Here is a 16276-nt window from a genome sequence, read left to right on the forward strand (position 1 = left end):
TTTTCAGATTACCTGTTCCAAACACCGTCAGACATACTGCATACAGTTGATTCTGTTTTCCAGTCACATTATTACTACAACAAACCCAAACACATTTGGCATGCATGAGACCTTTCATTCAGAGACCTATTGCCAAGCAAATCGTAACTAATAGAAAACAGGTCGAAAACAGAGTTTGTATCTTCAGAGAACAGAGTACAGAAACAAAAGGGCAAAAATATCACTAAAAGGAGTGTAGGCATGGGTTATATTTATACCTTACACTTTCATTTCCAGGTTTTCACAGTCCCTCTGGTCCTGTTAAATTCCATCTCTGGCTGGAAGAAGCAGTCTCTGCTATCAGCACTCTGCCAGCCTGACAAAGAAAAGTTGACAGGCTGTCAGTTTACCTTTGCTCCCAAAGAATGCCTTGGGAAAAGCAAAATATTTTCTGCCTGCCTGGAACCAAGCTAAGGGTATTCCCCACCCAACTGTTTCCTCCAGCATGCGTATCTCTGTGAGGTTTATTTTTCCCCCACTGGTTTATCAAAAGTTCTTTTTAACTTAACTTTAGGCAAAATGAGCTGTCAAACACATATGCACCAGACCCATATGAATACCAGTAGTTCTTCCTTCTGACTACTTCAGTACTATATTAAAGGCTCAGCTTCATTTTTATTCTCCCACTATTTTTTGGGCAGAAAGACATCACAGCTTTTTTGTTAAGTATATGAGTAGGTAGTCTCCAAAGGAAAAAAAAAAAAAATCTGCAGGAGAACATACAAGACAGCTTACCAAGCATTAAGTTAACAAGGTTTGTGTGTGGAAATAGAGAAATTTACAACTTATAATTATTTACAAACTCCAAGTTTTAAGAAAACAACCCTCCCCATGCACACACACACTCATGCAAGTAGCCCCAGCTACTTGCTACTTGTCCATGTATCTTGATTCCCTTTATGTGGAGCAACAATAAGCTTATCATTTATATTAGTGTTTAACAATTTTATTTCCTGTACTCATGCAATTTACCACTAAAATCCATACCCAGATAGTAAAAACTGAGACACTGCAACAATTCAGCACCTGAATGTAACACACAAGCATCAAGAAAAGATACACAGACCATTTTCAGACTTATTCAATGTTTCAAAAACAGCCTCTCCCATTTAAGAAATGGGATTTTCGGAATGAGTGATCTGTCTCTAACGCTTAGAAAGGCAGCACTTCAAAGTTATGACAGCTCATACTGAGGCATTATCTGATATTCTGCTCTTCAGAGAGATTCACAAAAAGTAGTGGCAAAGTGCAACACCAGTGAACACTGAGAAGTGGGGCAAGTTCCCAGCACTTCCCTAGGGTCTGCACTGATACTGATGCAGAGCATTACAAGGAGAATTGCTGTGCCTGAAGACAAGCCAACCAGTTGCCCAGCCAACAGTAGTACTGCCACAGGATAGTGCAAGCACAACTTCAGGACTCCTCCTTTAGGCCCTATACTTCCACAGGATTCAACTGACTATGAAACCAAAATGACTATTAAGAGAAGTCCTTTAACAGGACATAAAAAATAAAGTTAGATGTGTCATCATGTCAAATACTGAATGCAATAGGTGATACACTCTTGGCTTCTTCTACCTCTCTACACCAGCTTTTTACATTCCCTTCTCTCTTACTGGGATAAACTGGAACTTCTGCGCAATGGGACGCATCTCCACAGTGAGCCCCAGGTACCCCACAATGCGCATTTCACTAAAGCCAACACCCAGAAAAGTCTGGCTTCTCGGGCTTCATAAATCACAGTATTCAATGAAAGACTCAGAGGAGCAAAACAAGTGATGATTTAGGGAAAAACCAAGCAGAATATTTCTTGTCTTACACAGTGATGTCCAGAATGGTACGTACCTCATCCGAACCTGCATGGCTTTGGAAAGTTGTATTTGTTTAGCTCAGGATAAGCATCACATACCAAAAACTTCACAGCAGCTTTACAGAATAGTTGCTGTAACATCTTACTGCCACAGGAGTGGCTTTGCTCCCTTTTTGTTCTCTTTCCTGTCTCCCTTCCCCCAGATTTCCCTCCAGTGCTCTAGCACAGACTGCACAGTCCCCAGAGCCTGTCTGCATAATGTGTCCAATCAATCTGCTCATCTGGCTGAGTAACAACTTGACAGAAAGCAGTCTTCTGCGAGGTTAGCAAGCTGGACCATCCTACGGAAAGGTCAGATGATACCCAGAAGTACCACAAAGAAGGGGGTGAGGCATGCCAGGAGATGGGAAGGAGCAGAACAGTCCCTTTCAACAGCAGTGAATTAAAATATCCCTGTTACATCCTTCAACTGCTCTTGCAGCTTACTCACAGCAGGATTTGTTTTCACATGCAAATCCCCACATGGTTTAAGTAAGGCAAGGTGTGCTGATCTCTTCTACTAATCCACACCTGCACTGTAACATTTTCTCTACTTCAGGAGCTTGTTCTATTGTGAATGACAACTTATGAATATATAGGCTTGCTAGAGGAGGCTTCCTATCCACTCCGTTCACTGCTTCAGTGTGAGCATGAATTTTATTTTTCTGTGAAAGGCATAAAGCAATAGGAAAGCCCTTGACAGAAAATGCTGATGAACCACGTTCCTTTTTTTGTGTCTATACATTAATGCTGATGTTGAGAAGAAGCAAGTTTCCAAAGCAGTGACATTCACTTGCCAGAGATACATCTAAGACTTGAAATTTTCCAGGCAGGATTGTAAGACTATAGTTTCTATTTGAAATAAATAGTCAAGTTTGAATGTGTCCTTTTATATTACATGCAGAACTGAAAAAGCATGTTAAAATTGCTGTTATATTTAGAACAAAGTCTCTCACCACCAAACCAAGACAGCCCTAAATAAAGACAGAGTAACAATCAGAACACCAGGAACTCAGAATTCACTTAATAGGGCCCTTAAACTATACAGACATCTTGACTGTTTAAAAAAAAAATAAAAATAAGGCAAGTGGGGAAGAACAGTATGTCATGCACATTAAAAAAAATAAAATCAAAAAAATCAAAAATCCTGCCAACAACAAGCATGGGTAGAAGAGAAAGAAAACTCATTCAGAAAACAAAACAAAATACAAAAGCACTCTTAGTAAAAACTGAAGATTGTTGGTTTGTTTGCTTGTGTTTTGCTTGCTGTTGCTTGGGTCAAACACCTATCCATCCAATGCAGGGAGCAGCAGCTCCTTCCTCCCAGATGAAGAGGAGATACAAGACAGAGAAAGCAGACATCCAACTGACAGTTGCAAGCAGAAGCTTTTCAAGTCCACTGTTGTATTCCAGAATAACACTCCACAGCCCAATCCCACAGGACCTTGAAAGGATCACCAGACAGTTCACATTCCTCCACAGAAAGTTTAAGTTGGGTTAGATGATCCTATTCCACAAGCAGATCTGTACCAAATATTAATAATGGTACAGATTGGTTACCACTTACAAATGCTCATAATTATTTACAATTCCTAAACAGTACGGAGGACAACTTGGATACCATCCAACAAATCCAATTTATTAGAAAATGGAAAACTTTCCAGCTTCACTCAGTAGAACAAGATAGGCATTGATTTCTATATAAGGAACAATCAATCAATTAAGCTAGTACTCTTCAGCTTAGAAAACAGGCAAGACCAACGTCTACAAAATGATCAAGTCAGAGGGACAAACACAGCTTGGTTGAAAGGTTAAAAACAACACAGCCCTTCACACATGAGGTGGAAGACTATGGAAACTCCCAGGCAAATAACCTGAAGGCTAAATGTTCACCTGGCTGCCAAAGAGAGGTGAGACCAGCTCACAGACAGGCACAGTGCTGAGGGATCCCAAGCCTGGCTCAGGAAGTCTGAAGGTAACTGCACTTGTCCTAATCCTCCTCTTTGCTGGGCCACTCACAGGCACTGCTTGAGGTAGGACTTTACAGTAATCAAGTCTGGGTTACAGCACGCAACTCTTACCTTCTTCTTGTACTAGTGAAGATATATTATTACTGTTATCTCAAATTTCTAAGTATTCAAGGAAAACTTCTACTTTCAAGGATGACGTAACATGCTTTCATAAATATCCACAGCGAAAATGTAAATTATTCTCACAACATTCCCCAAAAACTGTTTGAGGTAATCTCAGGTTTACATCAGCTAACCTGCAGTCAGCAGCAGAACATCACTTAACGCCAGGTGGAAGATTTAAATTCAGCACTTGGTAAACAGAATTTAGCAAGGCAAAGGTAAAAGCTTACTTTATCAGAAATAATACTCTAATATAGGAAACAAGATTTATACGTTGGGTGTTTGCTTTCATAAGTGGAATTTAAAACCCAGTTCAGACAACTAAATTTGGATACAGTGCCTAAAAGGAATAGTACGTAAAATACCACATAAAAGGCATTAGGCACAAACTACCCAAACCAAACATGCAGGACAGCTGTCCCATTCTTCACCAGCCTAAGCACTTGAGTTACTACACAGCTCTCCACTCTATGGAAGTCTAGCCTACAGTATTAAATGAAATTTAAAATCATTGACTACAGCTCACAATTCTCTTTTAAAGAGGCCAAAGGAGCCAGCAAAATAGGGAAACCGTTACTGATAACACAAGGGGCGGGGAGGGAGGGGGGAGACAAAAAGGCTTAGAATAGGAAAGAATCCCATCTTTCAGGGGATCATATCTTAATCACTATAAACAAGTATTTCTTTTTTCAGGGTCCTATTTTCCTGCAATGTTCATTTCAGCACTTGATCTAGAGTTTTGTGCATTAGCTTGCCTACACTTACTAGAGAAATACATACTTTTTTGCACGTATTTTTCCTCAGTAGCTAATCTGGTGCTCCACTGAAGTGTTTTTAAGGATATCTGCTAAAGCCCATTCAGGTATCTTCAAAGGGTTCTGTCAAAGAAAGGTTTGCCTTGTTTTCTAGTACTGCTGAACAAAAACCTCTAAGATGCTCCACTTTACCCATGCTTTTCCAAATACCAGTATGAATATCCCAGTAATATTTTTAGCCTTCTAACTTTTAAGTTGTTTTGTAGAACGGTTACAAGAGTTGTTGCAGATGTTCCCCTTCTCTGCTGCAAGTCTTCCTAGCCCTCCCTTCATTCACAGTCTGGTTAAAGCTGTGTCCCCCTCAGCTTCCTTCTGCTCAAGAACAAAGCAACTCAGAGAAAAGCATAAAATTTTTATCCTAATACTGATACAAGATTTGGTTAGGTTTATTCCCCTTTATGATCATGTATTCTGATCTCCCCTGCTATAGGCAGCAAACAACCTCATTTGCTGCTTTATACAACAAACTGATAAGCTGTAATTCAGGCCAAAGTTTATTTTAGAAAGATATTGCAGATCAACTGATAGGTTGCAAGAATCTATTACCCTCCTCCCATCTTTTCTGTTTCAAAGCTTAGTTCCTCTTGTTCAAAACTGTCAGCCTTTCTAGTCTGTATTTGAGTAGGTTAGCCATCAGCTACTGAGCCTCATTTCACTTTCTGCTGCCAGGTACCTCTGTCACGTCATCAGCTAAAGGATGAATTCAATTAATTGCTTTTTCTTCCCATAACTAAACTGTCATGTTTCTTTGATCTCCCACTGTAAGGTTGTATTTGCAAAACACAGTTTCTCTCTTGAATCCTTTTCAGTTTTCTATAAACTTTCTGAAGTACAGGAAAGTTTTAAAGTTAGGACAAATTTAATATCAGGATTAATTAATAAAGAGATTAAGCTACCTTAGTCCAGCATGATATCCTTCTTTACTAACTCAAAAATGTATTTGTCCAGCTCTCTGTAACATGGCACTGGGAACAGCCGGTCAATAGAATCCTCCCAGTCACTTCAAACAAAATAAGCTTTCCGAGACTGTTGTCATCTCTTTAGTTTAATATATAGACACATGACCGTTTGACAACTAGTTAGAAATGGCACACGTATTTCTTAAGTAAGATCTTATCAAGCAACACAGGCTATTGGAGTGATAATTAAACAGACCAACCTGCTCCACTCGGCTCTCCCAACAGTACCTTCCACCATTATGTGATTAATAAGGATCCTGAATAGAGTAACATCAAGGACAAACACAGGTGGAAATTGCCAGAAACCACACTACTGACTAATCCCTGCTTAGATCAGAGAGTAATCACGTGAATCAGTTAACTAGTTTATTTAATACATGGACTTTTAACAGTACAAACCTCTCTTTGTGGGATTCATGTGACAACTTGCATATTTTTTATTAGATGAGAAGTTGCAAATCTAAATGTTTACACCTCTGTTATTGACAGTGTGATTGCAAGAGGTGTTAATCCCCAGCTTCATCTTTCAGCTGTGTTCTCCCATGTAGCGCTGTCACTTACCCAACCTCACACTGAACTCTTCAGAGATGCAAAATAGAGTCAAACTATCCCTGCCAACAACAGCAAAATCTAGAACTTTGCATACATCATAGCGTGGAGATTCGGGGAATCAAACCAGCATTCTACAAAGGAGAGAGAGAGACAATGAGCTCAGCAGTACAGGGCTATGTAACTTACTATGGTAAACCAACAAGAGAACACATGGGTTAATTTCTATAGGGACATTCAAACAAGAATAAGCCCAGAAGACCTCCAATATAATAGAAGTATTAAAGAGTCTGAAAAGTGGTATTCGTTTTGTTTGTGAACTGCTGCTTTGCGTAAGTTTACTCTTTTTATAGAAGACTTTTTTTTTTTTTTTAAATCAACACTTGTGTTAAAGCAAATCAGTCTCTATTACATCGTAGCACAGTCATGAATGAGCTCGTATAAACGCTATTCAATATTGAGGTACATTTGGTTTAAATATTGTTCTGCGTTAGAATGACACATAAAAACATCAAAATAATCCTACTGAGATAGCTGATGTTTATAAACTAAAAAGCAGGAATGTGGAAACTATAAAGATAAACTGAAATGAAGCAGAAAACACAGGAAGCCAGCAGAAATTGACCACACCTTTTAAGGGTGGAAGACAATGATTAGATCAGATGTGGAAATTATTCCGATGAGTACATTATTGGAAAGACGTGTGGAAAATACGGAATGATTTAATAGAAACTTTCATGTTATTGCCAAAGAAAAAAAAGACTCATCCAAATTACATCACTGGGAGGAGTTAAAGAAGATATGCTCTGTTGTATTTGAAGGTGGAAAACTATGGTACTTTGCTACAATAACCAATTGAAATGAAAACTAAAGTTAAAGAAGAAACATTAGGGATAAATGCAGTTAAGTAGAAACCCCTTAGTCCATCAAGGTTCTTTCAGGTGTTGAAGGACCAGGAAAGCTCCCTCTTCTGCTTCCTGCACTTCTCCAAAACCCATTTGCCAGCAGCTCCTACAGACACCCATGAGAACTTGCACCAGTGTTATTTTCTGCCAACACATCATTATTACAAAACGTCACCACAAAACATACATTAAAAAAAGCAAACAAAGCACTTCAGCATTTACAGAGCTGAGAGAAAAGAGCAAGAAGAAACCATACACAGGCACCTTCCATATATACGCGTATGTTTAAATAAAGATCAGAGACCAGTTAAGAGACCAGTTACCAGGCTTTCTGAAGATACCAAAGAAAAGTCACCAGAAAAATGGTTTACACTCACAAATAACAGAAAATGAGACACCAATGGGCACTTTTCCCTTGCTTTCTTATTGAACAGAGGATTGTTTTGGTCCTGCTTCTTTCTGGTATAGTCAACTATTTGGTCCTTACTGGTGTTCATATATACTGCAAAAATAAATAGTCATTAATTAATTTTAAGTAGCAGGTACAGATTCTCCCATAGCCTACTGACTTAAAGTTTTTCTTATTTTCCATTAAGTACAAAAAAATAGCTTTTTTTTTTTTTTTAAAAAAAAAAAAAAAAGCATACATCAGAGCCCTACAGAAAACAGATTTTCATGTCATTGAACAAAATGACAGTTCTCCTAAAGGGCTATTTCATAATTACATCATGGACAATCTCTCTCTAAACGGAAGCCTGGGTAGGTTTTAGAGAGCGTTGCTTTCAGGAAACAGAGCATGCACACAAACTTACAGCACAATGAGATCTTTGCCAAGACAGAGAATCATTCCTAAACAGCAACCCAATGTTTTTTTTGTAAAGGCAGACAGCTCCCCATCCCCAAAAGGAGCAGAGGTGTATGCAATTAGCTTACTGAAGTCCAAACCACCTATCATACTGGTGGAAAAGAAGATCATCTTCTTTTTAGTCTTCTTCCTATATTTCATTTCCTCCAGGTTTCCTGGCAAGCCTAACTGGAGACATGGCTGGGTCTCTGCCATTTTTAAATAAATTATCAGTTTGACAACATATGAGTACTCAGCACTGTTACAGTCAAGCAATCATAGTAAATGAGCTCCTGGGAGATATGCGTATCTGAAACACTTCTGTATTTGCATCTAGAAACCCTGAAGCACAAGAACCAGTAAGGGGAAAGCGAAGACAGTCAGAGGTCTAGCCGAGTTATTATTTTTCACTATAAAAATAATTTTTAAAAATGGCTGAATAAATAGTGGAAAGCTCCACTGTCTAGCTCCAGAGATAAAAGTACGAAGTTGTTTATTTTTTACTGGCTCCTAGCTATCAGTATCAGAACCAGATTTTATTTTTTTTAATGTATTCCACTTCATGGAATAAATTAACCAACACAGCTTAATGCAATAATATTCTGCCGGAGATCCCCTTCTTCCACAACCACATCGCACTGTAACATACTTAAAACAGCACTCTGCACACTCGCTGCCTCGACCACATCTCCTCCAGGTCTACTTATTTTGTGAGCTGTGCTGTTTCTTGACCTACAAAACCACAAATGTTTCTGAAGCCACTAGGTGTATGGTATCAGTGAACTGAGTAAACTCCTCACCCCAAGACTGATTTGAGATATCTTTGAGCCAAATCACATTCCCCCACTCAGTATGCTTGCTGGGCACCTAAAGCAGAGATGTTTCTGGCTATGGGTTTTCACTTTTTGTCCCATCCTAGTACTTGAGCACAGCCCTAGCGATACCGCCCCGAATAGCGACAATTCCCACACTGGTCCTTCAAAGATTCCCAGAAGTCCTTTGGTAGACTCGAATTCCGGGGGGGAACATATATATATAAGGGACGCAGATGGAAAGCTTGCATTCTGGCTACAGCCACATACAGCTGCTAAATTCTGCTCTGAGCTGGTAAGGTGATAACCTCTACCAGGAACAGGAATGCTGAACATCAGTTCCTACTTCACTCATCATTTGGAATCTCTTACATGCCCCAGATTGCTTTTGATGGATTTTATGTCCAGAAATAACTTCCTAAAAGATTCTAACTTGCAGTACAATTAATCAGAAGAAGCTGATGAAGCTGTTTTACATGTTGAGCATGTCAACTAAATCAAGACTTCCGCCTGAGCAACGTGACTTTACCCATGTAAATCAGAGCAGGCCAAGCGCTGGTAGATTGCAACAGCCAACTGTTGTAAAGGTCTCCTCTACTTTTTTCTCACCTTGTGATGCTGGATGAAGTCAAAAGTGTTAGAGCAAAATAAATAAAGAGCTACTTCAAGTAGGAAAGTAAAGCAGGCATTTGCCATAGAAGCGTCTCGGAGTAAAGTCAGATAAATTAGGATGGGAATTACTTCATTCAATAAATAATGCCAAATTAAGTAATTAAGAACCCTTTATTAATAGTGAGGATATCTATATCAGACTGAAGTAGATTTTTAGATGTTGTAATAGTGAAATACTCATCTTTCTTCAGACTGTTCGATGGCCAGACAAGCTGACCAAGCTGCACATCCCAGATGGGAAAAATAAATAAATAAATGTACACAAGCCCCAGGATTTCCACTCCAGATGAAATCGAAAATTCCAGCATAAACTCAGACCAGCCTGAATTCATCTCTCCTACTTCTCTCCTCCTGTTACAAACAGGAATATTCTGTTGCTGGCCTTATATTTCTAATATACAAGTAACTTTCAGAATTTGCACCCAAACTACCAGGCAAGCATTATACAACAGTGCCTTCTGAACAGATTATTCTTTAAATGGCTATTAGAAGAGCAGTTCCAGCACGTCAAATGGTTTTATGGGAGAAGTACCTCTAGAAAATCACTGAACTCACTTGACAAGTTTCTATAAACAAACTGCAATATTCAGTGGCTAGTTTGGTCATTGCTTCAAAATAATGTTTTCAAGTAATAGAAACAGAAGAAATTTTAAAATTAGGAGAAACAACACTATTTGTAATAAAAGTCTTCCAATCTAACGTGCTACTCCTACACACACACACGTCTCCTCATATGTGATTTTTCACTAAAAATGGCACTGTGAGAATGAAGTGTTGTAATACAACTCATTTAAAATTTCCTAATTTTGCGTATCACTAGAAATTACATACTGTTCAAAAACTATTAATTGAAATAAGAGTTCTGCAATTGCAAATTTTTGACAGCATCTAACATCACAGAACTTAGTTTTTAAAATTTAAGGTGATGGAGACTGTTCAAAACTTACAAAGTCATAAGAACCTGGGTGTAGATTAAAACTACAGTATAACATACATTACTCTAGGTCAGCAGGTTCCCTACTGCTCCAAGGCTTTAAAAGAGTATTAAGGAAAAAAAAATACTGTAGATAGCAGAGCCTTCTAAGGTCAAACTTAAGTAATTTTCTTAACTGGAGAACTATAAGTACAACTCAAAGATGTTCTTAAATATGTTGAGAGTACAGTGTTGATATTGACTTTAAAACAAAACAAAACTCACTGAATTCATTTCATCTATAACAAGCGAATTCATAAACCCAAATGCAAGGACTACATGAAATGGCTTGGCAACAAGACACATTAGGAAAGGCAACAGAAGAATAGAAAGGCTTCCCGTTTCTCAGTCGACGATTCTAAAACAGCAATGTGAAAAAACCAACAATGGCAAGTCAAGATCAGAAAACATTCTAACATAAACCTCAAAGACTAGCATCTGTTTGCTTTTTATTTTTTGCAATATACTTTGGACCCCCTGATTTTACTCCTGGAAGACAGTTAAACCATTCAAGCCTATGAGCAAGCTTAATAGGACTTTAAAAGGTTATACGAAAACTAATATATACCAATAGCCAAACTGCAACATAAAGCCTAGATCTCAGGAGGATTTAAAACAGTTCTCAGAGGTGCTTGAATAAAGGACAAAAATAAACGTAGAACTTGAGCCAAAGCCATTCTGCTTCACTCTCAAGACAACCACATTGCACAGATGCAACCTGAAGAATAAACATTTTTAATACATATTTTAATACTTTTTAATACATATTTTTTGCTTCAGATTGGAAGAGAAGTCCTGAATTTCCTAAGGCTCCATCAGAAGACTATATATAAGAAAAATCCATTCATAGCAATCCAAGAACAAACTAGTTCAAGGAAACAACAAAATAATCAGTTCTGAAGACAGAAAAAAAAATCTTCAAAAGTCATTAAAATCAAAGTATGTTAGGTTTATTTTCTCCCTTTTCTTTTCCTATGATGTAACTTTTCCTCTTCACTTCATCTTTTAATGTTCTGCAGTACAGCATTATTTAGCAATTTCTACCAAATTCCCTCTGATCTTGTTAGACAAACTTGATCTTAAGTTAGACAAACTTGAAAAGGCAAAGCCACCTAGATGGAAGTTTCTAAGCCAAAGAATGCTTTAGATCAAGAATAATACTTATTTCCGAGTTCTCTGATAGCTTTATTTCATTCTCCCCCAAAACCTACGTCAACCCTAAATGGGTAAAATTATCTGCAGAGTTTTCTGGGCACTCTTGAACTGGGACCACATGCAGTCTTAAAAATACATGGATTCCATGAACATACTTTCAGCTGGCACAAAAATTAGGCCAAACAGCTGCAACTGCATAAGCATATATGACTTACCATAAAATGCCTTCCTATTAAAGTGATTTGAGAGACATGATGGCAATACACACAGCTAAGGAACCGCCAAGCATATCCTCCCTAGTGTTACAGCAACTGCTCACTGGGAGATATATTTCCATCAGACACCCCAAGTCAGGACCGTTAAGAATTTAGCAATACGTTTGTTCATTCCTTTATACAAGGTGCCACTAAATCGCCTTGGATCTGTGGAAAATAACAGCCTACTAACATTTTTAACAAAATACTGTCAAAACAAACATGAAAACTACAGTCGTCTTCCTTGACTGCTTCCATTTATATGAATGGGCTGCTTTTTCAGTTCGTACAGAATATCGGCATCTCGCACCACATGAAATGTGGCATGTTATTTCACCACTCCAAATCCTGCCAGTGATATTTCTTGCTCTGTAAGTAGCCCACTGGCACCATTCCTGCAGAAGACCAACCTACAAAACCACAGCATGGCTTCAGCTCAGGGTCACAAGTTGTTCTGACACCAGCAGCCGGCCGAGAAGTGTGTCTGACATCAGAGGCATTGAATAACTGCTTCTCAAATGGCAGGAGGCTGAAAAGGTTACAAATTCTGCACGCCTTGGCTAAGAAATATCTTTTTGCAGCTGCAAGGGAGAAAAGATAATCTGAACATAAAGAAGAAATGTGAATCCTTGCAGGCACAGAACGGGTAGGGAATATGGACTGCGCACACATAGACAATATTATCAGCCAGTTCTTGAATTAAATTACACAAACATTACAGGAATTATAGTAACAACTAAAGTAAGTTAGAAACAATACTGAATGCAACAGAAACCATTGATCTTCTTTGGGACAAAGACCAAGATGTCAGACTATTTTTTTAGTTAATAAATATTCCAGACTACCAAAGCAAGAAAATACTGTTTTGATCTGCATTCTTCTGCAGTACAGATTAGAAAAGAAATTACATTTCTCAACATCTGGTGAAAGATCAGGTTTCCAAGGAGATGAAGTCTGGGCCTTGGATAAGTAGCCTTACTGCAGTTTTCCAATGAATTGAGGTAAAAAACACAGGTGCAACGTGCACTTCATGCTAGCGAGCTATCTGCCTTGACATCCACCTCATTCAATATGAAATTTACTTAAACATACACCACAGGTAACGTACACCTCTTTTGAAAGAGCTACAAAATACCTTCTTTACTTCTTCAAGCACCTCTAAAACACAGACCCTAACATCTACAGTATGATCAGAGTTTTCAATAACTAACTGAAAAAGTCACTGCTGAGTTCACTCATCATCATCTCACTTATTACATTTATCTAAACCAATTATTTTGGTCCCAAGCTTTCTAAGTATGACAACAGTCAAAGTGAGTTTCAAACCACATTTGAGATATTAAAAAGAGAACTCTTGAGTATTCTTTGCATTCTATAGACTTACTGAGAACAAGGAAGCTACACAAGCTTAAAAATATGTATTTATTTTGGGCCTCTCTTTGCAATCACTTACATATGCTTTTACACATTTTCTGTTGAAGAAAATTAACTTTTCAGAGAACTTTAAACTTTCTAATACTTGGAGATATAGCTAGCTGCTTTTTACTGCATTTCTGTCCTCTTTCCGAAGTTTGTTGAAGTGCAAACATCAGTTTGTCTATGGGCAAACTGATGATAAAAGTGAAAAGTGTACACTTTACAGAACTAGGAGAAAAAAAGGCACTATGGGATCCATCAAATTAAATTCACCTTGCTTGACCTAACAACTACGTAACCTTTCAGGTTTTCCTGTACCTCCTGTCAAAGCATTAGTGCACAGACAGTGCACTAAATTAGTGCTCTGTGTTGAAAACAAAAGATTGAAGTTGAGCATTAATACAATGCTTTTGTGTTCATCAATACATAGAAACCTACATGTTTCTATGTATTTCCAGTGTGCTTGATAGCAATTTGCTTTTTAAAAACGTTCTTATTCATCTGCAGCACACATGTGGCAGCAACCACACTAGGTCCCAGCTTTGTCATCATAGTCTTGGTTAGTGTTAAGGAACTGTGTGTAACTAAGCGCTGCCAATGAAATCCGATGAATGTTCATTTGTTCCTATTGCCGGTTTCCCCAAAGAATCTTTGAGAGCAGGTATTTGGAAGAAAAAATAACATCTCCAGTAAGGGCCCCCTATGAACATCACCTTCCTGATACTTATACCCTTAGCAATGGCCCCCAAGCACAGCAGGTTTCCTGGAAGTTGATGATGGCAGTGACTTGGCAGAGGGACTATTTTCATCTCTGGCTTTGCAGAATCTCAGCTACAGCTAAGGTAGTTTACAGACACTCCTGCGCCATCCCGAGGGGCCTTGTAGGGAAGCTCAAACCAAAGCAGTTATCCCCAGTTTCCAATGGTACTTCTGTCTCACCTAGGCAGTCTTCAGATGGAAATGGCAATGGAAATGCACAGCATAAGAAGAGAAAACGGGATGAAACAGTGTGTTAATCTCTAACCACAGTATTTTGTTGCTATTTTACAGTCTGTTTTCACACGTAGATATAAAATCATGAATGGTCATGAGAAGTACAAACCCACAAAGCCTAGAAGTAGTAAAGGTTTTCCCCTCAATACATAAATACGGTTTAAAATATTTGGACGGAGGCCTACAGTTGCTAACGGCTCCAATAACTGTTTACATCTGATTATTCCTAGAGCACACAAAATGTGCATTCTTTTGGGGGCAGAGTTTAACTTGATCCTTCTGTCAGACCACGTACTGAGACATTCAGTTAGTACTAACAGTTACACAAACAAACAGCCTTCCTTTTCCCCCTACAAACCTGGCCACAGCCTGTGTGTTATCAGTTGCTCCCACATCAGAAGCCCTTTGGATGAAAGAGGACCGGACAGTCCAGGGCAGGTCCTTTATCTAACCCACTGAAAAGAAATTAAAATGACATTTCATTCTGAACGTTCAAAGGCCAAGGTTTTGGAAAAATTTCTACTTAGACTCAAGTTTATAAAGAGATTAAAAATAATTTTAAAAGATGATGGTTATCTGCAGCTGACCCCTTCTACCTCCGACACCACGCAAACACTTAAAAATCACTGCGAGCCTATTTGCTTCAGAAGCAAGTACACACACCCACTTGTTTCCTCGCTGTTATTTTTGAGTACTAAACCTTTCCAGAGCTGTCACAACCGAGGCACTGGAGTAACAGAAACTTCGGCCATTAAGAAGGCAAATGTATTCTCCGGGAAATTAAACAAAGAAACCAACCAGATCAAAAAAAAAAAAAAAAAAAAAAAAAAAAAAGGCACGCAAAATCCTGATCCTGGGAAGCCACCGTCGCGTTCCCCCCGCCCACCGGGGATGCCCCCGGGGCCGGGAACCGCCAGCGGCCGCGCCTCGCTCCCCCCCCCGCCACCTCCGGCTCCGGCTCTGGCCCCGGCCCCCCGGCCGCAGCCCCCGCGCCCAGCCGACCCCGCTGACCAGGGGGCGGGGCGGGGCGGGGGCAGCGGGCGGCTGCCCGGACGGCCTCCGCTCGCCCTCCGGGGGGCGCCGTCTCCTGGGCCGGGGGACCTCCCGCCGCCGCCGCCGCCGCCGCCGCCGCCGCCGCCGCCCGCCCGCACGCCCGCCCGCCGGGGCTCACCGCCGGCCCCGCGCCCCGCCCGGGCCGGGGGTGCCGCCGTCGGTCGGCGAGGCGAGGCGAGGCGCTCGGCGCAGCGGCCCCGTCCGTGACCTACTTTCCGCCTGGCTCGCCACCCAGCGGCGCACCACTAACCTACTTTCCAGCCAATGGCACCCTCCGCCGGCCCCGCACCGGACGCGCCCGTCCGCCAACGGGCGAGCGGCTCCCCGGCGGCCCCGTCCAATCGGCTAACTGCCGGGCCCTCCCGGAGCGCCAGCCAATCGGCGAGGCGCCTGTGCGCGCTGGTCCCGCCCCTCCCGGGGCGGAGGTGCGAGGGCCCGGATGAGGCGGCGTGGCCGGTGGTGCCGTTGGCCGCGGGGACCCGGAGGGGCGGCGGGAGTGGCTCGCGCTCGTCCCCGGCGCCGCCATTTTCTCCCCTCCTCTCCCCTGCTTTGCCGTCCTGCGCTGTGCGCGGCAGGCGGACAAGGTCGGCGAAATACCGAGCGCCTCCGGGCAGCCTGAATTCAGAGAGTCTGTGAAGCAGGGCCGGCACGCGCAGGGGCGTGCTGCAGGAACATGACCACAGCGTGGCTGGTTTCAAGCGCCAGCACGGTCCCGGTGAGGTTGTACCATCGCTACAGCTCGTTACCGGTGCCACACTGTGACTGAGGCTTCCTGTCCTGTGCTGCCGCGTTACAGGTGTAAACATGTCAAGAAAAGGTGTGTAGACACGTAAAAAAAAAAATGCGTACGGCTGTA

General features: G+C 40.9%; 1 protein-coding gene across 12 annotated transcripts in view; it reads right to left on the reverse strand.

The window, feature by feature from the left end:
- The window catches only part of BMAL1 (basic helix-loop-helix ARNT like 1), a 47490-nt gene extending 31801 nt beyond the window's left edge, over positions 1 to 15689 (reverse strand). For 5 of the 12 annotated variants that reach the window (XM_084287800.1, XM_084287798.1, XM_084287794.1 and 2 more), the window contains exons 1-2: positions 15539 to 15670; positions 258 to 355 (exon numbers count right to left, since the gene is read on the reverse strand). The gene's annotated coding sequence lies outside the window, so the exon portion shown is untranslated. Of the gene's footprint in view, positions 1 to 257; positions 356 to 14725; positions 14823 to 15030; positions 15117 to 15538 lie in introns of those variants that run through there. The other 7 variants (XM_084287801.1, XM_084287806.1, XM_084287802.1 and 4 more) reach the window with 6 other exon arrangements.
- Between the last annotated feature and the right edge of the window lie 587 nt (positions 15690 to 16276).

Source organism: Netta rufina (assembly GCF_964035555.1).
Source record: "Netta rufina genome assembly, chromosome: 5".
Classification (NCBI taxonomy): Eukaryota; Metazoa; Chordata; class Aves; order Anseriformes; family Anatidae; genus Netta; species Netta rufina.